The sequence below is a fragment of the Siphateles boraxobius genome, unplaced genomic scaffold (genome assembly GCF_051911475.1).
Source record: "Siphateles boraxobius isolate OS27281-9 unplaced genomic scaffold, OSU_SipBor_1 17, whole genome shotgun sequence".
NCBI lineage: Eukaryota > Metazoa > Chordata > Actinopteri > Cypriniformes > Leuciscidae > Siphateles > Siphateles boraxobius.
The window spans coordinates 2,888,051-2,900,449 of record NW_027508777.1 but is presented as its reverse complement, the minus strand read 5'-3'; positions in this window follow the sequence as shown (position 1 = coordinate 2,900,449).

Genomic DNA, 12,399 nt, shown 5'->3' with positions numbered 1-12,399 from the left:
CAATGAGCCCGCTACTTCAAGCGCCGTCAATGAGCCCGCTACTTCAAGCGCCGTCCATGAGCCCGCTCCAGCAAGCGCCGTCCATGAGCCCGCTCCAGCAAGCGCCGTCCATGAGCCCGCTCCAGCAAGCGCCGTCCATGAGCCCGCTCCAGCAAGCGCCGTCCATGAGCCCGCTCCAGCAAGCGCCGTCCATGAGCCCGCTCCAGCAAGCGCCGTCCATGAGCCCGCTCCAGCAAGCGCCGTCCATGAGCCCGCTCCAGCAAGCGCCGTCCATGAGCCCGCTCCAGCAAGCGCCGTCCATGAGCCCGCTCCAGCAAGCGCCGTCCATGAGCCCGCTCCAGCAAGCGCCGTCCATGAGCCCGCTCCAGCAAGCGCCGTCCATGAGCCCGCTCCAGCAAGCGCCGTCCATGAGCCCGCTCCAGCAAGCGCCGTCCATGAGCCCGCTCCAGCAAGCGCCGTCCATGAGCCCGCTCCAGCAAGCGCCGTCCATGAGCCCGCTCCAGCAAGCGCCGTCCATGAGCCCGCTCCAGCAAGCGCCGTCCATGAGCCCGCTCCAGCTAGCGCCGTCCCAGAATCTACTGAGAGACTTGCGGCCGATCTAGCCGCAAAAGAGGTTCTGAAATCGGTTTCTGCTCGTCAGGAGATGCCCATCTTCCTTGCTGCCAAGACCCTCTCTGATTATTTGTCTTGTCTAGCTAAAATCCTCGAAGTCCCTGTTTGTCCTGTCTTGTCTCCAGCCCCCGAGCCTGCCGCTGTGATCGCTGCACCCAGTCCTGCCCCTTCGCCTGCTATGTCCGCCGTCAGGTGTCCCGTTTCCTCACCCTCTGTCTCTGAATCTGTTGCTGCTACCACTGAAGCAGTATCCCAGTCTGTCTCCACTAATTCCCGGACTGTTTCTCCGTTCGTCCCTGTCTCCACCAGCCCCCGGACTGTTTCTCCGTTCGTCCCTGTCTCCACCAGCCCCGGGACTGTTTCCCCGTTTGTCCCTGTTACTACTAGTCCCCGGACTGTTTCCCCGTTTGTCCCTGTCACCACTAGTTCCCGGACTGTTTTCCCTGTCGCCACTAAACCCCGTACTGTTTTGTCCAAGTCCCCCCCTCGTGTGTCCCCCTCCAAGCCAGCCCGGATTCCTCGTTCCCCATCCTCATCCCGTGGACCTAAGACCCCCAGCACACCCATTCACCCTGGACCACCCCCCATGAACTCTGTGTTTCCTCCACCACCTCTTCCTTGTTTTTTATTTTTAATGTTTCATCCTAACCCGGTTGTTGTGTTTTCGTGTTTGCCATTACTGTTATTTGTCATGTTTTGTTGGTTTGTGTCGATGTCTCAGTCTGTCATGTCCCGTGTTTGATGTCCCCTTGAGGAGCGTCTGGTAGCCGCTCCTTAAGGTGGGGGTTCTGTCATGATTCTGCCCTCGTGTCCTTGATTTTCTCTAGTCTTGAGGCAGGATCATGACAGAATCATGTTTTGTGTGCAAGCACATGGTCTTGTGTTTTGAGCCATGTGCTTGTGTTGTCTCGTCACGTCACCCCGCCCCCTTGTTATCCTCGTCTCGTCATTATTGTCTAGTCAGTTTCACCTGTCCTTGTCTAGTCAGCTTCACCTGTCTTTGTCATTTGTGTCTCCCTATTTAATCCCCTTGTGTTTGCTGTCCTGTGTCGGTACATTGTCTAACTTTGCGTGTTAATCCCTGTGAGTATATTGTCTGAAGACCTGTTTAATCAGTATTGTGAGTTTGTTTCCTGTCAAGTCAGAGTCTTTGTTTGTCATCGTGTCTTAGTCTTGTTATACTCTGCTCCAGTCCTGTTTTACCCCCTCGTGGGTTTTGTTTTCTGTTTTGGTCCAAAATAAATCATTTGAGTGTCATCTGCTGTCTGCGCCTGGGTTCTCCTTACATCTTCATGACACACATGACATTTCATCCTCAACATTTTATTCCTCCACATGACATTTCATCATCAACATGACATTTCATCATCAACATGACATTTCAGTCCTCCACACTGCAACGTGGAGTTATACATGCATAAAGGTTGGCATAATGTGGCAGATCAACTAACATACATTTCCTGTTGAATTGCATCACATCAAAAAACCTTTTCCTTCCCTGTAACAGTCTTTTCAAGCCAACTACATTTTCTAAATTCAGCACTGAACTGTGTGATTTGTCATACTGTCTTCCAACAGCAAAACATTTTCTGTCATGTCTCTCTACCACAATGTAATAATACACAGTGATTATGTGTCCATTATCCAACAAAACAGTGAAGCTGTTCCTTTTCATTACTCTAGTGAACTGCTCTGAGTAATAAAGTTCTCCTTTGACGAAAGTTCTACTGAATATTTTCACAATTGTATCCGTGGTGACTGAAATTTTCTCTCTCATAGCCAGTATCTCTTCGTTAGTAAGTTTTCGTACATAGTGTAAACCAAGGGTCACAACTTGATCTGCTACTCTTTCAAACTGTTTCAGCTTTTTTTCACCAGTCAAGTTGTTATACATCTTGGCACAGCATTTCTCAGTGCATTGTTTTTCAAAAGAGGCAACACTTGTCTATATGTGAATTGTTTCATTATTTGTAAGGGAACACACTGGGTGCCAGGAAACATCTTCAGTATCTCCCCATTAAAAGACTCAAAAATATATCCTGAATGTGCCCACAAAGGTCCCCAATTTCTCACAGAGTCCGGCAAATGAAGACATAAATGTACGTTAAATGACACATTTTCCTTTCCATACAGTGTTTCAAACTGTTTGACAAACTCAACAACTAGTTTTTCACATCTTTTTAACCCCTCTGATGTGACAGTATCCTTACATAGCAAGAACATGAAGGTGGGGTAGTATTCCCTTTAGCACAAAGATGCTATAAAAAAGTAACCAGTTCTGCCATTCACTGGCTTTCCAAAACTTCCTTTGCTGAAAAGAGCGGGGCACTCTTGTGATATTGCAAGGTGGTTTAATTCTCAAGAGTTGTTTGTCGAGCTCAGGAACACGATTACCAATATAGAATGGCTCCTCATGGTGTTCACTATCCAGCCACATGCTTGTCATATGCCGAACAGTTCCAAGATGTACATTATGCATATGGTCAGGAGGCATTCCAGATATGAGGTCAAAGTGTTGGATGTTGACAAGACATGTGGGCCCTTTAATGCCCCTCACAGATTGTGTGGTACGCACAGCCTCCCTTGCATCATTTAGGGTTGAAGCATGATCCCTTTTTGGAACTTCTTTGTATGGATAAACCCTAACAGTTCCATTTCCCTTTGGAACTTGTTCACCAGGATGTAGGCAGAGGCTGCACCCATAATTACCATTAAATTGGGTCATGTTTTGCAAAATGGGCCTGGCAACTGAATCACACATAATAACAGCTGCTATCACTCTACAATGATTCACAATGTTGTTGCTGTGTAACTTGAAGCCAACAGTTGACAATGACTGACACTCTTTTGTGAATGGTTTTAAAAATGTATTAACATTTGGCTTTTTAGTACCAAACCATAGGCCAAAAAGTAAAACATTCTCTTTACGGACATGATAAGGAAGCTTGTTTACCATCCCTTGTAATGGCCAAATTCCATACTGGGATGATTTGAATACTGGAACTCCATCACAATTTAATGTTAAGGAGAATTCATGAGGACTATCTAGTGGGCCGCCATCTTTGTTCAGATTATGATACATTTTACCACAACATATGTCATCATAATCGTCTGAATTACATGTGCCATTTCCTGACTTAAGACAAGATTCAATATCTTCTCTTTGAAGAAGATGTTCCAGTTGTGTTTGGATGGGTAAGTATAGGAAGAAATTTCCATTCTTCAGTGAGCTGTTTCTATCCCATGTAGAGTTACATACAGAACACTGCCCTTCAGTGACTTGGTCGCCGATGTAATATTCACAGTTGGGACAGTATATGTGACATTCTAGGTGACCTGGTATTGGTTTAAGCTCTTTTAAGAACAGATGCTTTGAAGTTAGAACATTTTCTGGACAGTGGATATTAATCAAATCTAAAAGATCAGACAGGGCCACACCAGTAAGTGAGTGTCTCAAAGCATATGAAAGGATAAGTAAAAAACTCTGAGCTTTGGTTAGTTGTGAGCCTGTGTAAAGTGGCTCATCATTTACTGGAGGAAACCTTTCATTAATGCCTACTCTCAAATGTGATTCTTCATTTACTGACTTCTCAGTGCTGTCTTCCATGGGAAATTCTTCTACACTGCCAATGGATTCAGAGTCAGTAAAAGACATCCATAGTGGTTCAAACACACCAAAATCAACACTGTCCTCAAAACTGAAGATTGATGAACATGTTGTTTGGCTCAAATTTGGTGGTAGTTCATTGGATTCATGGTCTGCATGCAGGCTCTGTAATGGGAAAATACAGTAAGTCCAAGGCATAGTTGACAAGCATAAACACTAGGAATTTTGCACAAAATTAAAACTTGACAAAAATATTAAAGACGTGGCATTGTTGTGTAGAGGGTAAAAATAAGGCTTGGGTTAATTTTAAAAAGGGCTAGGAAAGCAAAATAGTTAAAGTTTGAAGACACGAAAATCAGATGTGAGATCATTGCACTGTTAAAATTACTTACTGTAATGTCATCAACATCATGTGCATTTTCAGATCTGTTGTCAGAGGAATCATGATCCAGGTTCTGTTGTGTAAGAATAGAGAAGTCTTAGAGGAAGGGCTTTCAGTGAAATAGTCAAACACAGAGAACAGTAGATTAGTAGTATTAGTAGTAGTAGTAGATATTAGTAGATTACTTACAGTAATCCCACCACCGTCATGTGCGTCTTCTGAGCCACTGTCAGAGTCGTGGTCAGAGGAATCCTGGTCCAGGTTCTGTTGTGTAAGAATAGAGAAGTCTTAGAGAAAGGGCTTTCAGTGAAATAGTCAAACACAGAGAACAGTAGATTAGTATTAGTAGTAGATATTAGTAGATTACTTACAGTAATCCCACCACCGTCATGTGCGTCTTCTGAGCCACTGTCAGAGTCGTGGTCAGAGGAATCCTGGTTCAGGTTCTGTTGTGTAAGAATAGAGAAGTCTTAAAGAAAGTGCTTTCAGTGAAATAGTCAAACACAGAGAACAGTAGATAAGTAGTAGTAGTAGTAGTAGTAGTAGTAGTAGTAGTAGTAGATATTAGTAGATTACTTACAGTAATCCTACCACCATCATGTGCTTCTTCTGAGCCACTGTCAGAGTCGTGGTCAGAGGAATCCTGGTCCAGGTTCTGCTATGTAAGAATAGCAATTGCAATTGGGTTAATGTTATCTGATTTGTCCTTATCCAATTCAGACAACAAAACTTTGTTTTTACTGATATTTACTGAGAAGCACAAAAAACAACAACATCATTTTAGAATATTTTTGAAAATGGAAATATAGTGTTTTGGAAAAGACCTCTTCATATATATATATATATATATATATATATATATATATATATATATATATCATCTCACGATGCGAAACGATTCACAATTTTTTTAACAAGTGATTATTTTAAGAAATAATAAATGAAAAAGTGTCCCTTTTATTATTTCTCAGACAAAATGCTGCACATTTCTTTTTAATTTTAAAATATATTTGTCAAATAAAAAAACTACATTGAAATAAATAAAAAAATCCCTTCAAGGTTGTTTTAACTCAGTCTTTCTGTCTGTCTGGTCAAGAGGGTGGGCACTGGTACCTTCGCACACTAAGTAAAAGACTATGTAACATTAGTACCACATTTAGAGGGGTTTTAATTTTGTTATAATTTGTATCATTACACTAGCAACTAGCAAGAGTAAAAAAAAAAAAAAAAACACATTTAGAAAAAATATGCCATAACATCAATAAATTATATATATAAAAATATATCCATGTACACATTTAGAGAAAGAGATAGTAAAATAAATACAACACCTGGTTGCCATGGAAACACTGATGTACCATGTGATCTCCGTGGCTCTCGCACTTGTCGTATTAATGCCTTTTACATGAAAACGGAGGTAACTTGTGTTTCTCATGGTGGTGATTATTATTAGTCTACGGAAAGTCAAAATGCCGCCACACCTCCGATTTGAATGAGTCAACATCTGCCGTCGCCATGTGTTTGACGGCGCGTGCACAGCAATCTATGGCACACACCGGCGCGGCGTGAGCGGAGCAAACCGAGCGTTTTCAGTTCATTCCTATGGAAGTTGAGCTTGGCTCACACAAGCTCAAGTTCCATGAATTAAGTGAAAACACTCGCTAGCTTCGCGCCAGTGTGTGCTGGCTGCTATTGTGCCTGTAAAACGAGGTTCACAACTTCACAGTAGGCTACAGTAAACGCCCCTAAAACGTGTATCGCGATTCGTTTAACATTTCAACCGACTTGAATCGTCACACATTTTTATCGATTTTCAACCGGTTGCGAGTGAATCGTTACATACCTAGTAAAGGGTAACAAACACCTTTAGGACTGAAATGTACACAACTAATAGCGAAACAGATGGACAAATAAAAAGCTTTAACAGCTTTGATATTCTTTTAGATATAAAGTGATTTCTGTATCTAGTCAGAATACATCAAACAGTTTTTGCATTAAAATAGATCCCCTCTAGCAACTTTAAAATCCCAGCACCAGCACCAATTCACCTCCCATAGGCAAACGCTTGGCTACAGCAGTACAGTTGCTTTCACTGACCACAATACTTCCTGGAAAACAACGTAGATACAGTAGTATAACCTCCTCACTCTAAAAGCCCCTTGGAGAACCTTCCTAACTCCTTCCTTGGTTCCTTGAGAAGACAATTCTGATTCAGACTGAACTATTTACAGGTAACCCACTGAAGAGCGAGGACTAGGCATATAAGAAAAATATTACCAGTATTAGGATCCACTTCATCTTTTGCAACAATCAGAGGCTAACATTATGGATGTCTTTCTTATTTTCTTTTATTTTACAGATGCAGTTGTTCAGCAACACCCAGGGGCAAAGATTCCAGACATACGAACGGCCATAAACAAAAGGATCTGTGAGTTAAGACACCAGGAGAAGAAAAAGTCCATGGACAACTGAAGGACTGGCCAAGGCTGGCCAATCAGAGTGGGTCTTGATAAGTTATCATGCGGGATCCATAACACCGCACTAAAGGATTGTTGTCCTGTTTTTTCCACTGAGGGATTGTTCTGTTTTTGTGGCACTGAAGACTGTTTTATTTTATTACAATGAAGAACAGTTGTCCTTTAGGAAATGTTTTATTCTTTTAAGTATTTTTGTTAATTTATAGTTGTTGTTGCCATCTATTGGATCACATAAAGATATAACATGTTTAAAAAAAAAATAAAAAAAGATTTTATAGCATTGAACTAATTATGAAATGGCATATATGGCACATCCCTACCAGCAAACCAGCTTGCCGTTTGCCGAGCACATTATGTACATTATGTGTACATAAGCTTCAGATGACATGCCTTTCATTCTGTTTGTTCTCAGGTCACTGTCCCTTCAGCTGCTGCTTTTGAAATAAACCTCATTCAGTTAATGTGAACTATATTGATGTCTTATTCAATCTATTAAATTTTAAAATATATGACAGACATTGTACATTAGATTATTTCATATTTACCATGTATACAATATATAATATGATAAATATGTATAATATATTATGTAATATAAATCAATATATTTTTCAACATATTTAAGACATATTTTTGCATATAAATCTGATTATATTATCTTGTACATTGAGGTATATTAGCTCATATAATTTTAAATATATATTTTCACATATATACAATGCCTCTTCCAATATATAATTTCATATAATATGGGACATATTTCAATATACATAACAATATATTAAATAGTATAATAATATGTATTTATTCAATATATGAAAACGGCAATAATTGCAGTTTTGTCCCATATATTGCAATATATTATTGCATATATATAATATATTATTATATAATATATCATATGATATATTACTATGTAAATTTCACAATATATGGAGACACATGAAATATATTGTCACATAATATATTGAGAAATATATTTTTGTTGCGTAAGGGATAGCATTTTACATCACAATACTGTATTGAAGTCAATGGGAATATGACGTTTTGTTCTACTATAGCGCCAGCAACAGGCAAAATCCCCCAAAAAAATTTCATGTGTCCTCAGAATGAGCCCATACATGTGTGTGCCAAATTTGGGGAAGATATCTCAGTTCCCTTCGGAGTTATAGACATTTATATGAAAAAACACGTCAAAAATGACTGAGACGTGACTTTGATTGAATTTGACTACCCCTTACTATCAATATTTTGACATTTGGGCATTAACATCTAACAAACGACCTATGGTTCCAAACTTGTAATGGTGGTTTCGTCTCGATTGGACTAGCGGTTTCGAAGATATAGGCAAATGTTTTTTAAGCGCTAAATCACAACGCTACACAAACCGTAAGACAAAACCTAGCATGTTTGGTATCTGTGGACTTGGCAAGGATTCAGGAACTTAAGGAGATGACTCCCGTGAAAATCAGTCAACCACAGTCAGAGTTATTAGCAGAGTTATAAGCAAAAATAAATTTTACCACTAGGTGGTGCTGTTTCGAAACTTCTCAGGCTCCTTCAGTGCATCGCACTGATGACCCATACCGAGTTTCGAAACAATTTTTTCATGCGTTCAGAAAATATAGCATTTTAGCACATAATTCAAAATGGCCGACAGCCAAAATGGCCGATCTGGGAAAATTGGATATCAGTCGACTTGTCGTGATGCCCTGAATCTAACGAGACCACTTTTATGATTTTTGGACAAATCTTTCAGAAGTTATAAGCAAAAATAGCCATTTTCTGTATCTCCGGACCAGTAGGTGGCGCTGTGCCGAAACGCAGCATGTAGCCTCAGGTCATGCTCGTGATAACATGTACCAAGTTTGGTCTTAATACAATAAAGCGTTGCGGAGATACAGCCTTACGTCTGTTTTTGTAAGCGCTACGTAAAATTAGTTTATGCGTTTTTTCGAAATCGGTTAAGGGAATCAACTTGAATTCCATAACTTTTGGTCCCCACTGCCTGAAGATGATCTGGTGCAATTTTGGTGAAAATCGGACAAACCGTCTAGAACGAGTTTGAAAAAGTAGGTTTTTTTAACAATTCAAAATGGCGGCCAGATGACATCGAATCATCATTAGCTCAGGAATCATATGAAAAATAATTTTGTTGATAGGCCTTACGGTTCAAAAGTTATTAGCATAATAAAAGTGAAATTTTTGACAGGTGGTGGTGCTAGAGACAATGAGTTAGAGACACCAAGTTAGAGACACCAAAAGTGGTGTATTTAATGTTGGGACTGTCCTCTGTCAGAATCTCAAACCAAAACAACTTTCCCGCAAACAGTACTATGGGCTGCCATAAATGCCCAGTTGGAAGCAGAAGAAGAAGAAACGGAAGAATAAATATAGCTGCAAGCAGCCAATACCGGGGCCAAGCGCAAGAAGCGGCAACAGATGCCATCATAGGTGGGAGTGGCAGACTAACTGCAGCAAGGAGCAATTAAAGACATTTTAAGAGAATTTTGGCAAAATGGCTGAAAAATCATATATTCAGTAACTTTTACGATGTTTTAATGGTTTATTTTCGACAAATAGGTTGCGCAATTATGAAATCAATTTGATGTGGTCAGAGTGAGGTGACAATGACACCAATTATCTCTGCAATGCCTTCACATTTTGACACCAAACTTTGTATGTGTCATTGTCACCTCACTCTGACCACATCACATCGATTTCATAACTGCGCCACCTATTTGTCGAAAGTGATAAACCATTAAAACATCGTAAAAGTTACTGTATATATGATTTTTCTGTCATAGTAACTGACGACAGGAAGCAAACGCGAGTTCAACAATTTATTTGGGAAAGTAACAAAGTCCAGAACAGTAAGTCGGATGGTGAGATGGTGACGCAGGGACTTCGATGGTCAAATCCGGTGAAGTGCAGACAGACGGTGAGACGACAATTTCCACAAGGAAGACGACGAACAGGAACACCAGGCAGGACACGAACCAGAAGACCAGACAGGGGAACATCAAACAACGATCTGATAAAGATGAGAGAACAGCGGTGAGTATAAGTAACATGGTGAGATCGACTGCAGCTGGTGAAGTGATGATGGGCAGCTGGAGCAGATCAGGTAATGACATACAGACACGCCTCTTACACACGCCTTTAGCACACGTGCATTCATACAACAACATAAACACAAGACAAGAAGGAACCAGTGAATCCGACTATCGTGACAGTACCCCTCTCCTAAGAACGCCTCCTGGCATTCCCAGGCCCCCTTACCTGTCGATTGTAATCATCGATAAGGGAGTGATCCAGGATGTCTCTAGCAGGAACCCAACTTCTCTCCTCCGGACCGTAACCTTCCCAGTCCACCAAGTACTGAAATCCGCGTCCCCTCCGCCTAGAGTCCAGAATACGGTTGACCGAATATGTGGTCTCCCCATCTACGAGTTGCGGTGGGGGAGGAACCGGGACCGGCGGATTAATGTGGGAATGAAATACGGGTTTGACTTTGGATACATGGAACACGGAATGAACCCTCCTGTACGCGGGAGGTAATTTGAGGCGGACTGCCACGGGACTAATGATCTTGGTGACAGTAAACGGCCCAATAAATTTGGGTGCAAGTTTATTAGAGACGGTGCGAAGAGGAATGTTCTTAGTTGAAAGCCACACTTTTTGACCAACGACGTATACGGGAGGCCTTGACCTGTGGCGATCGGCCTTGGCCTTGGTGCGCGCCCCCACCTGGAGTAGAGTCTCACGGGCTCTAGTCCAGGTGCGGTGACACCTCTGGACAAAGGCGTGAGCGGAGGGAACTGCAACCTCGGATTCCAGACTGGGAAAGATAGGTGGCTGGTAACCTGCACTACACTCAAACGGAGATAGACCCGTAGCTGACACTGGCAACGTGTTGTGTGCGTACTCCACCATAGACAGTTGTTGGCACCATGAGGAAGGATTCTTGGAAACCAAACATCGCAACGTTCTCTCCAAATCTTGGTTGCCTCTCTCAGTTTGACCATTGCTCTGGGGATGAAACCCAGAAGACAGACTAACCGTCGCCCCCAGTAATCTACAAAATTCTCGCCAAAATTTGGACACAAACTGAGGTCCCCTGTCGGAAACCACGTCTAGCGGGAGGCCATGTAACCGCAAGACGTGATCTACGATCGTAACCGCTGTTTCCTTAGCTGAGGGTAATTTGGGTAAGGGAATGAAATGGGCCGCCTTCGAGAATTGGTCCACCACAGTCAAAACTACTGTGTTACCCTGGGAGGGTGGGAGGGCGGTAATAAAATCTAGAGCGATATGGGACCAGGGTCTCGAAGGTACCGACAGCGGCTGGAGTAACCCGTCTGGGGGTCGATTGGAAGACTTACCAGTGGCGCAAACTGAACAAGCCAAAACAAAATCGTGAATGTCACGAGGGGCGTTACCCCTTCTAAGGCTTTCCTGACCTTCGCTTCGACCTCCCATGTGAGTGTTGAAACAAATAAGGTTTCGGGCTAAAATACACTCGGGAGTGGACGGGCGTTCTGAAAAATCAAATATACGAGATAGAGAGTCGGGTTTGATGTTCTTGGACCCCGGACGGTATGACAGGGAAAAATCAAAACGACTGAAAAAAAGTGCCCACCGAGCCTGCCTGGAGTTCAATCTTTTAGCAGTTCTGATATATTCGAGGTTCTTATGATCGGTCCAGACGATAAAAGGTACCCTCGACCCTTCTAACCAGTGGCGCCACTCCTCCAACGCCAACTTGACTGCCAACAACTCTCTATTACCAATGTCGTAATTTCTTTCGGCTGGGGATAAACGATGAGACAAAAACGCGCAAGGGTGCATCCTGTCGTCTACAGGTGAACGCTGGGATAACACTGCCCCTACTCCCACCTCTGATGCGTCGACCTCCACCACGAACTGACGTGATGAATCAGGGGTGATGAGAATGGGGGCTGAAACAAAGCAGCCTTTCAGTTTCTTAAACACAGCCTCGGCTGTGTCAGAGCACTTGAACGCAGTTCTGGGGGAGGTCAAGGCAGTCAGAGGCGCGACTAGCTGGCTGAAGTTGCGAATGAAACGCCGGTAAAAATTGGCGAACCCCAGAAACCTCTGCAGGGCCTTGCGGGAATCTGGGCTTGGCCAATCTACCCCAGCCTTAATCTTCTCAGGGTCCATCCGCATTCCCTCAGACGACACGATGTACCCCAGAAAAGGAACAGACTGTGCATGAAATTCGCATTTCTCCGCCTTGACAAAAAGCCCATTCTCTGAGGAGGGTCCAGCTGCGGCTTGGGCGTTCCCCTAATGACACA